This window comes from Apodemus sylvaticus, chromosome 9 (genome assembly GCF_947179515.1).
Source record: "Apodemus sylvaticus chromosome 9, mApoSyl1.1, whole genome shotgun sequence".
Classification (NCBI taxonomy): domain Eukaryota; kingdom Metazoa; phylum Chordata; class Mammalia; order Rodentia; family Muridae; genus Apodemus; species Apodemus sylvaticus.
The window spans coordinates 58,299,858-58,311,951 of record NC_067480.1 but is presented as its reverse complement, the minus strand read 5'-3'; the positions used below and the strand labels follow the sequence as shown (position 1 = coordinate 58,311,951).

Below are 12,094 nucleotides of genomic sequence, written 5' to 3'. Positions count from 1 at the left end.
AAACCATCACACCTAGTATTTTTTATACTGTAGTATACATTGTTCAGATAATCAAAAGGAAAATATACAATTGATAGATACACAGATGTTACAAGACCATTTAATAAACTTAGTGCCCACTGATGAATAAAAGAAAAAAAATCTTATAAATTGAGACAAGCTTTTTTAACAAAATGAACGGTACAGATGAAAACTAACAAAAAAAGATTCTTTTTTACTCCGTGGCCTCACGCACAACATTTATTCTTTATTTCTGAACTCCATCTCTAGCCCTCATCCTACCCCTCCTTTCTGTGAGACAGAATCGCATTAAGTTGCACAGGCTGGCGTTGAACTTAAAATGTTCCTGCCTCAGACTTCAAACAGCAGAATTTATAAACCTGCAAGGCCAGGATCAGCCAAATTGGTTAGTTAAAGATAAAAGGCTCAGACTCAGCCACTAAAGACTAGGCACACAACAGAAAATATAAGATGAAAAGATAGAAACATTTGTTTAAAGTTGGAAACAAATCTAAGAGAAGAGCTATGAGTACTTCCTTTGCATGCGTATGTGTGAGCGTGCATATGGGTCACAGGTCAAGCTGGGCTATCAATCCTCAGGTAACATTCACCTTATTTTTGGAAATGGAGTCTCTCACTAGCCTGGAACTCAGTGATTGACAGGGAGAGGCTGGCTGGCCCAAGTGCCCAAGGGGTCCTTCTGTCCCTACCTCCCCAGCACTGACATTACAAATGCCACACACTCAGCTTTTAAAGAGGGTCTTAGGGATCAAACTTGAGTCCCCATGCCTTCCCAGGAAGTCTTTTAACTGAGTTAGCTGTTTTCCCAACCCCAGCTATCACTACTACTCAGCACTGCCCCAGAAAGCAAGCTATCTAAGATTTAGACAGGAACTGGGCATCCCAGCACTCAGCTACATGACATCCTGCCTCAGAAATTAAATAAAAGTTAGGGGACAGAGAGATAGGAGGAAGGAAGGAAGGGAGGAAGGAAGGAAGGGAGGGAGGAAGGAAGGAAGGAAGGAAGGAAGGAAGGAAGGAAGGGAGGGAGGGAGGGAGGGAGGGAGGGAGGGAAGGAAGGAGGGAGGAAGGGAGGGACGGAGGGAGGGAAGGAATGAAGGAAGGGAGGGAAGGAGGGAGGGAGGAAGGGAAGGAGGGAGGGAGAAAAGGAGGGAGGGAGGGAGGGAGGAACTTAGCCTAGCCAGAGGTGCACATCAGTGGTACAGTTCTAATCTAGCATGCATGAAGCCCAGAGTTCAGCCTCCAGCATAGGGGAGGGAGACACAGCAATTCAGAGTAAATTCTTATTTTTTTTTTTTGGTTTTTTTTTTTTTTTTTTGGATTTGGTTTTTTTTTCAAGACAGGGTTTCTCTGTATAGCCCTGGCTGGCCTCGAACTCAGAGATCCGCCTGCCTCTGCCTCTGCCTCCCAGAGTGCTGGGATTACAGGCGTGCGCCACCACCGTCCAGCCAGAGTAAATTCTAAAGTAGGAAGCGAGCAGAATGAACTCCTGCTTACCCATGGCCTGGAACTAACAACTGTCAGCTCATGGTGAGTTCTAGTTTTCCACGATTTATGCCTGTCACCCCTTTACTGAAGCAATGAAACACATCTTATCATTTCATCAGCAAACATTGAATATGGGTCTTGGAAAGGAAAGGGCTCTTTTCTAAAAATAAGCACAATGTCATTTTCATTCCTTTAAACAACAACCAAAAGCCCATTGACTCTTTAACGTTACCACACAGGCACTGTTAACCTCCTAGTCGTTTGTAAATTTATTTTACAATGTGTCTACTCAATTGTGGTATGTCTTCCAAATCTCTCTGTGTGTCTCTGTGTCTCTGTGTCTCTGTCTCTCAGTGAGTGTCTGTGTCTCTCTGTCTCTGTCTCCGTCTCCGTCTCCCTCCCTCCCTCCTTCCTTCCCTCTGTTCCTCTTGCCTTCCCTTTCCTGCAGTTTGAACTATGTTAAAGTCTAATGAAAAGGTCAGGACAAACAATGAGCCAGGTCACTGAAGTACCCCCTGGAGAGCCTTTTAAGTGCAAGATATTTGGGTTTGTCAGCCAGGCTCATTTTTTAACTGAAGCTTGAGTCAACTTTGTTCAAATTGTGGTTTCTCACAGCGCTTTCTAGCATTTAATCAAAAACTTTATTAAACTATTATTAAAAGTGACTAATGAAATAACTTCCACAACTATAGTATGTCTCCCCAAAAGAAGAAGATTAAATCAAGAATGTCTTTAGGGGTCAGAGGGGATGGCTCAGTAGATAAGAGAGCTAGCTACTCTTCCAGAGGACCCAGGTTTGATTCTCAGCCCCACATTACAACCCACAGCCATCTGTGATTCCAGTTCCAAGAAGAATAAATGCCTTCTTCTGACCTCTGTGGGTATCAGGAATATACATGGCATAATACATACATACATACATACATACATATATACATACATATATGCATACATACAAGCATACATACATACATGCATACATAATACATACAAACATACATACATGCATGCATAATATATACATACATACATACAAGCATACATACATACATACATGCATTCATACATACAAACAAGCATACATATAAACATACATACAAGCATACATACATACAAGCATACATACATACATACATACATACATACAGGGGAAAGCAACATAAACAAATTTTTAAAAAGAAAACAAGAATGTCTCTAAAGACAGAATAGTTTCCTATTTTTACTGGCAGTTGACTTTTATGTAAATAGTTTTCCATAGCAAAAATCCTTACCCTAACAATAGATTTGGAGAGATTTTGAATTACTTACTAAATATAGACAGAAATGTAGACATGTAGTAAAGTCTTAACACATACTTGATATTCTTGGCATGTATGGCAATAACTTTTGCTTTTAGCACTGTGTTATATTGTGTTTTTTTAAAGATGTTTAAACATATGTTCATTTTAGCAAGTGTCCATGAATCATCATAAATGTTCACCATACCACTATCATGGGTTATTCTTTCACAAAATCAATATATTTAAACTATTATTTTTAGATGAGTGCCTGTACAAGGTATGAGTTTTTTCTCCTTGTAGCTTTGAGGAGATTCAGTGTTGCTACTATTAAATTATGCGCCTGTCCAGAGCAGCTCTGCGTGAGTGGTAGAATCTAAACTGAGACTACAGAGAAGCCCTGTAACCTCATGTGAGTCCAGGCAGCCTCAGGGACTTATGGGGAGGATGCAGCTATGGATGACCTGAAGAATGTAAACTGTCAGGCAGGTTATGAGGGAGGATGTCTGAAGAAACAGCTGGGGGACACTGAAGCAGAGGCTGGTACCAGGGTCTACAATTAATTATGAGATGGGGTCATGAGCTATCAAAATCTAAAGGTGGTTGAGGCCAGTATATTTAATTTTCAGGTGTTCTATCATCGCTCAGAACTTCTGTCTGTGAGTCCATGTGATAAGCATTGCCCTCAAAATGGACAAGTTTAATTTTTTTAAAAAAAGAACAAAACCTATTGGATCATTATTTTTAATAATAATAAATAAATAAAATGCTAGATTCTGGGGAGGATGGGAGGAAAGGGTGTGTCATAGTGCAGTTGGACATGAAAAAAGAATAACTTCTAATGTTCTATATAGAGTGGGATAAGTATGGCAGACAACAATCAATTAAATGTTTCAAACTAGCTAGAAGACAGGATTTCAAATATCCCTGACACAAAGAAATGATAATTCCCTGAAGTGCCGGGTAACCATTTGTTCTAAACATTACACGCTGTACTCATGTGTTGAAATGCCATATTCTGTCCCACAAACACATACAATTAGCATGACAATTAAAAATAAAAATATAGGCTGGAGAACTGTCTCTGTGGGATGAGTACTCACTGCCAAGCCTAGCAACCTAGTTTGATCCCCAGAACCCACATTGTGGAGATAACCACCTCCCACGGCTGGTCCTCTGACCTCCACACATGCACTATCACATACATGCACACAGACGTATATAATTAATTAGTTTTAGTTTTAATAAATGACTTTTAAATAACTACACAGAGAAATTTAAATTTAATACTCGTTGGCCAAGTTGTGTCACATGCTGTCCAATTTCCACTTGGTAATCTAGATCAACTACCCTTCCTAAAACCATCATTCCTTCTTAGCCTGTTGGCTTAAAAGCATCAGAACCCAAAGAGGCCAGAGCATCATCTGAGCTTCCAGTTCAGTGGACTGTTTGGTTGTGTTTCCCGGCAGGAGGACCCCACCTTCTGTTCATAGTTAGAATGCACAGATTTTCAAATATATAGAGATACCCTGAATTCTCTTTTCATAAAATCTCACTCTTTGGCCAACATCTCCCTAGAGTGCCTCCCTACCATTTCCGTTTTACCTCCGCTTCCTGGAGAGCACGCCCGCTGGTTATTAGTAAGCTAGGAGGAGTTCAGAGAAATAGGACCAAGCCATCCCGCACATGAACATACTCTTAGTGCACATCAGCAGATGTGTCTGCACCTGAAGAGAGACATGGCAGGGATTCACATGCCTCCTGTGCTGCCCTGCTTAGCCCAAGTCTAGAGTGGCACTGACACACTAAATCCTGAGTGAAAAGGCAGACTCTCTCCCAGAAATGGGGTGAAGGCTGCATTTTTCCCACTGAACAACTACAACAAGAGGAGTTGCATTTTACTTGTATTTATCAGTAGGAGAATTGCACAGTGGATTCCTAAACTCCGGGAAAGATGTCCTGAGGCAGTGGTTTCCAGTAGAATTAAGAAGCTTCTGGGGCTGGGGCTCAGTGGGAGGTTAGCATGAGAGGTCCTTTGTTTAGCCCCTCACACCATGAACAAATTAATTACTAAATGAATTTTTTTGGATTTGGTTTTTGTTTTTGTTTTTGTTTTCAGACAGGGTTTCACTGTATAGCCCTGGCTGTCCTGGAACTCACTCTGTAGACCAGGCTGGCCTTGAACTTAGAAATCTGCCTGCCTCTGCCTCCCAAGTACTGGGATTACAGGTGTGCACCACCACCACCCAGCTTCAAAATCATTTTTCCTAAATTTTTGAATTCTATCAGCATCCCTCAAAAAAAATCTTTAAATGGGGGGATATTAGAACTGTGTTTTTGTCATGGTCTGGTCCATTTGTGTTGCTCTATAAAAACCCCGACTGGGGCTGTCTTAGTTTGGGTTCTATTGCTGTGAAGAGACATCATGGCCACAGCAACTCTTATAAAGGAAAATATTTAATTGGGGCTGACTTATAGTTTCAGCAGTTTAGTCCTTTATCGTCATGGTGGGAAGCATGGCGGCATGCAGGCAGACATGGTGCTGGAGAAGGAGCTGAGAGTTCTACATCTTTATACATGGGCAGTAAGGTGGATTCTACACTGGGCAGAGCTTGAGCACCCACCCCCACAGTGAACACACTTCCTCCAACAAGGCCACATCCACTCCAACGAGGTCACACCTCCTAATAGTGTCATTGCCAATGGAGCAAGCATTCAAATACGTGAGTATATGGGGAATCATACCTATTCAAACCACCACTGGGTCATTAACAAGCAGTAGAGTTTTCGTTGTTTTGGAGACCAAGAGCAATATGTGCATGTTTCTGTGTCTAGTGAGGGCTACCCACTGATTCCAAGATGGTTGCTTGTAGCCACATCCCCTGAAGAGGAACAGCAGAGGGCAGAGGGCAGAGGGGAGAAAAGTAAGTTTATTCTCCAAAGTCCTTTTGTAAGAGGACCTCCAGGCATAACTACCCAAAGACCTCAGCTATAAGTACTATTACACTGAGATTAGTCTTAACATGGCTTTGGAGATGGCATAGATATTTAAACTATAATAGTGATAAATTGACATTCTTATAATAACTCATTTTTTAATTGAAAAAACATGTTTCTATATTTTATGTAGATCTAACTCCTAAATTTGAATTTGCATTTTTTTAATTTGCCACACACACAATGACAATAAAATTAAAACACAGCTTCAAACATCTTATTTCAACTTAAAACATAAACAATGGCTTAAAGAAATTGTGACACTCAACACTTGTAGGAATCACATGAAATAAGTCAACCCTACACATTTCTGGAGATGGGGTAAGTCTGTGATAATTTTAGACCTATCATTTTCTCTAAAAGACTATATCCTGAGATCATTTAATTTTAGAAAAAGCCCAAGGCACCAAGATGCTACTCTATTTCAGGATTCTTCATTCTGAGAAACACAGCTCAAGCAGCTCAAGCCAAGAAGGAGAAAGTACTCATTCACGGAGTGGAAAATCGCTTAGAGCAGACCTCAGGAGGATGCTGCAGAAAACTCCCAAATCTCTCCCCACTGCCCTCCCTCCCAGCCTCTTTCTCAGGCCTCCTCCCCATCACATGTTCATATATCTCACACATGCACTCACCACACTCATAGTTCGAGATTGTTGGCCTCTGTCTCTGAGTTCCAGGAGAAACCAAAAAGGTGCAGGTAAGTTACTAGGTGCTAACTGTAGAAAAGAGTAAAAGATGTGGGATGCCAGGGGCCTTGTTTTTTGTTTGTTTCTTCATTTGTGACAAGTTTTCTCTATGTAACTTTGGCTGACCTGAAATTCATTCTGTAGACCAGGGGGCCCTTGAACTCAAGAGTCACTTGCTTCTGCTTCCTGAGTGTTGGGATTAAAGGCATGGGCCACCACCTCCTGGCACACCTGTACTTTAGGGGTATATGTATATGTTGAATAACTGTCTTCCAAGCCAAGGACCCACCATCTTGGGGAGTTCAACTGTGCCATCTTACAAAAGGATCACCCCAGCTGGGTTTATCGACTATTTGCACGCCAGTGCAGAGGATCACAAGACTTTCACCTGAGCATCTTGTCTCTCTTACCGCCTTAATTGCAGTGACCTGTGGGAGATGCTAGTGTTCATAGGCCAAGAGAGAAGAAGGTAGAAGCTCCAGGCATGTGGGCCATTAGGGCGGGACTGTCCATGCTCCTGGAAAGTAACCCCTCATCGAGGCTCTGTAAGGAAACCCAGTTCACTGATGGTCTTCCAGAGTTGACTTTGTCAGCATCACTTCTCAGTTTGTTGGGAACTAGAAAGGAAGGGTAGATGTTGCTTAGTCTCCTGGTGGGAAGGAATTCTAGGAACATGAGAATTTGGGGAGGTAATTAGGTCTTGAGAATGGAGACTCAGAAATAAGATTGGTGCCTGTGGTGGTTTGAATAGGTATGGCCCTCACAGGCTCATGTGTCTGAATGTTTGGCTCATACAGAATAATATTAGGAAGGGTGGACTTGCTGGAATAGGTGTGACCTCGTTGGAAGAGGTGTGTCACTGTGTGTGTGTACAGGGGAGGTTGAGTTCTCCTATACCCATGCTGTACTCACTGTGGTACACAGTCTCCTTCTGCTGCCTGTAGATTAAGATGTAGAACCCTCAGCTCCTTCTTCAGCACCATGTCTGCCTGCACACTGTCCTGCTTCCTGACATGACAATAACAGACTAAACCTCTGTAACTATAAGCCACCCCCAATTAAATGTTTTCCTTTATAAGAGTTGCCTTGGTCATGGTATCCACAGCAATAAAACACTAAGAGACTGCTCTCTCACACTTTCCTCATCTGAGGATGCAATGAACTAGGAAGCCAACCTTCACTATACATAGAGCCTCCATCACCTTCATCTTAGACTCCACCCTTCAGAACGGCAAAAGGCAAATTCTTGTCCGTGTTAGCCCATGACATCCTATAATAACACCCTAAATGACTAAGATAGAAATTAAGTGAAAATAATTCAGCAAAACTAATTCAATAAAAGGTAAGGTAGAGTATTTGTTATTAGAATTAGGCCATCAAAAGACAAAATTGCAACAATAAGAACTTAATTTATGATCAGTGGAACTGCTGAGACAGGAGTCTTCCGGCCGCCATTACACCAGGGAACCAGGCAGCTCCACAGCCTTCAGTGCACGCCCCAGCAGGAGAGAGGGATCTCCCAGCAGTGCTTCCACTTCTGAGCACAGAGAAGTGAGATCTCCACCTTATCTCTGGAGGGAAACGCTAGGAGCGCACCGGGACATAAGATCAGTGGAGCTGCTGGGACAGGAGTCGTCTGGTCGCCATTTGCACCAGGGGGCTCCACGGCCTTCTATGCATAGACCCTGCCAGAAGAGAGTTGGTCTCCCAGAAGTACAGACACAGGCTTACAGGCCCACAGGAAGGATCAAGCTCCAGCCAGAGACAGGAAGACCAACTAGCACCAGAGATAACCAGATGGCAAAAGGCAAGCACAAGAACCCTACCAACAGAAACCAAGGCTACTTGGCAACCTCAGAACCCAGTTCTCCCACCACAGCAAGTCCCGGATACACCATCACACCAGAAAAGCAAGAGTTGGATCTAAAATTGTATCTCATGATGCTGATAGAGGACTTCAAGAAAGACATAAATAACTCCCTTAAAGAAATACAGGAGTGGGGGGCTAGAAAAGGGGAAACCATTGGAAATGTAAATAAAAAATATATCGAATAAAAGGCAGAAACAAAAAAAAAAAAGAAAAGAAATAGAGGAGAACATGGGTCAACAGGTGAAAGCCCTTAAAGAGGAAACACAAAAATCCCTTAAAGAATTACAGGAAAACACAAACTAACAAGTGAAGGAACTGAACAAAACCATCCAGGATCTAAAAATGGAAGTAGAAACAATGAAGAAATCACAAAGGAACACAACTCTGAAGGTAGAAAACCTTGGAAAGAAATCAGGAGTCATAGATGCAAGCATCAAAGATGGAATACAAGAGATAGAAGAAAGAAAGCATTGGCTTCAGAAGAATGCGAATTGATCCATTCTTATCTCCTTGTACTAAGGTGAACTCCAAGTGGATCAAGGACCTCCACATAAAACCTGACACACTGAAACTAATAGAAAAGAAACTGGGGAAGACCCTTGAGGACATGGGCACAGGGGAAAAGTTCCTGAACAGAACACCAATAACTTATGCTCTAAGATCAAGAACTGACAAATGGGACCTCATAAAATTACAAAGTTTCTGTAAGGCAAAGGACACTGTCAAAAGGACAAACCAGCAACCAACAGATTAGGAAAGGATCTTCACCAACCCTAAATCCGACAGAGGGCTAATATCCAATATATACAAAGAACTCAAAAAGTTAGACCCCAGAGAACCAAATAACCCTATTAAAAAATGGGGTACAGAGCTAAACAAAGAATTTTCACCTGAAGAAATTTGGATAGCCGAGAAGCACCGTAAGAAACGTTCAACATCATTAATCATTAGGGAAATGCAAATCAAAACAACCCTGAGATTTCACCTCACACCAGTCAGAATGGCTAAGGCGAAAAACTCAGGAGACAGCTGGTGTTAGTGAGGATGTGGAGAAAGAGGAACACTCCTCCACTGCTGGGTGGGATTGCAAGATGGTACAACCACTTTGGAAATCAGTCTGGCGGTTTCTCAGAAAACTGGACATGACACTTCCGGAGGACCCTGCTATACCTCTCCTGAGCATATACCCAGCGGGTTCCCCAGCATGCAATAAGGATACATGCTCCACTATGTTCATAGCAGCCCTATTTATAATAGCCTGAAGCTGGAAAGAACCCAGACGTCCCTCAATGGAGGAATGGATACAGAAAATGTGTTATATTTATGCAATGGAATACTACTCAGCAATTAAAAACAATGAATTCATGAAATTATTAGGCAAATGGTTGGAATTGGAAAATATCATCCTAAGTGAGGTAACCCAAACACAAAAGAATACACATAGAATGCAATCACTGATAAGTGGATATTAATTAGCCCAGAAGCTCTGAATTCTCAAGACACAGTTAGCATATCAAATGGTACCCAAGAAAAGGGAAAGAAAGGACCCTGTTTCTGAAAGGACTTGATACAGCATTGTAGGGGAGTACCAGGACAGGGAAATGGGAGGGGGATGATTGGGAAATGGATGGAGGGAAGAGGGCATATGAGACCGATGGGGAGGGAGGAACTGGGAAAGGGGAAAGCGTTCAGAATGTAAACAAAGAATATAGAAAAAAATTTTAATTAATTAAAAAAAGAAAGAATGCATTGGCTCTACAGTCAAAGAAAGTCCAAAACGCAAAAGGCTTGTAACCCAAAACATCCAGGAAATCCAAGACACAATGAGAAGACCAAACCTTAAGGATTATAGGTATAGAAGAGAGTGAGGATTCCCAACTTAAAGGGCCAGTAAATTTCCTCAACAAAATTATAGAAGAAAACTTCCCTAACCTAAAGAAAGAGATGCCCATGAACATACAAGAAGCTTACAGAACTCCAAACAGACTGGACCAGAACAGAAAGTCCTCCCGTCACATCATAATCAAAACCCCAAATGTACTAAACAAAGAAAGAATATTAAAGGCAGCAAGAGAAAAAAGCCAAGTAACATATAAAGGAAGACCTATCAGAATCATACCAGACTTCTCACTGGAGACGATGAAAGCTAGAAGATCCTGAGACATACATACAGACCTCATACAGACCCTAAGAGAACACAAATCCCAGCCAAGACTACTATACCCAGCAAAACTCTCAATCACCATAGATAGAAAAACCAAGAAATTTACACAATATCTGTCCATGCCAGCACAAGGAGGGAAACTACACCCTAGAAAAATCAAGAAAGTAATCTTCCAAAAAACCCAAAAGAAAGTAACTACGAAAACATAAAAATAACACCAAAAATAACAAGAAGCAGCAATCACTATTCCTTAATATCTCTTAACATCAATGGACTCAATTCTCCAATAAAAAGGCATAGACTAACAGAAGTATTTTTCGTGTAAATCTCCAATTTTATCAGAAAATGTTTGTAATTACTCTTCCAATTAATCTAGTAATGTTTTTACACCTACCATTTTATCTGTATTATTTTCCATGATAATCTTCTATTTTAACATATTTTCTATATATTTCTTCAATTTTATCAGAGATATTTTCCATATAAATCTTCAATTTTATCAGAAAAAGTTTATAATTACACTTTGGATCAACTTGGGAATATTTTTATGCCTACCATTTTATCAGTATAATTTTCCATGATAATCTTCAATTTTAACATGTTTTTCTATATATTTCTCCAATTTTACCAGAAATATTTTTCCATTTAAGTCTTCAATTTTTATCAGAAAATGTTTATAATTCCACTTTCAATCAACTTGGAATATTTTTTGAAAAATGAGCCAAATTTTTATATATTTCTTGCATTTGAAGTATTCCTCGATGACATCCTTGGCCTGAGATTCTTTGCTATAGTCCTTAAACTACGCAGTTGCAACCAACCACCTTCCGTGGTTTCCCCTGCCGATCGATCTTACAGAGGCCTACCCATTCCCCTGGTTTCTTGTCATCAGCCTTTATCAGGTTGATTTGGTGCGCGGCACACAGTGTCTCCACCAGCTGATAAACATGGGCTCATCACAGTTGGATGCGAGCACGCAGAGATGGGCTTGGCGCTTGTCTAAGGCTTTGGCAGCTTCGCGTATGCCACATGCTGGGCCATCGTGGATGAGGGCGGTCTTCAGCACCTCTTGTAGAGCAGTGTTGATGTCCATTACACCTCCAGCAGCTATGCCTTCCTCGGCCATGGCGGTGGATTACGGGTGACGCCGAATCGTGAACGCACCCGAGTTTCCACCTCTGCGCAAGTTGGCAGAGGCAGGGAAAAATAGAAATAATTGTATGCCTACCATTTTATCTGTGTAATTTTCCATGAAATAGTCGATTTTAAAAAGTTTTTCTATATATTTCTTCAATTTTACCAGAAATATTTTCCATGTAGATCTTCAATTTTATCAGAAAATGTTTATAATTCCACTTTCAATCAACTTAGAAATATTTTTATGCCTACCATTTTATCTGTGTAATTTTCCATGATAATCTTCAATTTTAACATGTTATTCCATATTTTTCTACAATTTTATCAGAAATATTTCCCACATAAATCTTTAATTCTATCAATTAAAGATTTCAATTAATTAATTTCAATTAATTCTTTCAATTAATTTAGCAATATTCTTTATGTCTACCATTTTACTCTTTAATTTTTCATG

At 40.8% G+C, this 12,094-nt stretch overlaps 1 pseudogene; it reads right to left on the bottom strand.

Annotated features, from left to right (window-relative positions):
• Window positions 1–3,769: 3,769 nt before the first annotated feature.
• LOC127691902 (40S ribosomal protein S12-like) lies at window positions 3,770–11,692 on the bottom strand (annotated as a pseudogene).
• Window positions 11,693–12,094: the final 402 nt, after the last annotated feature.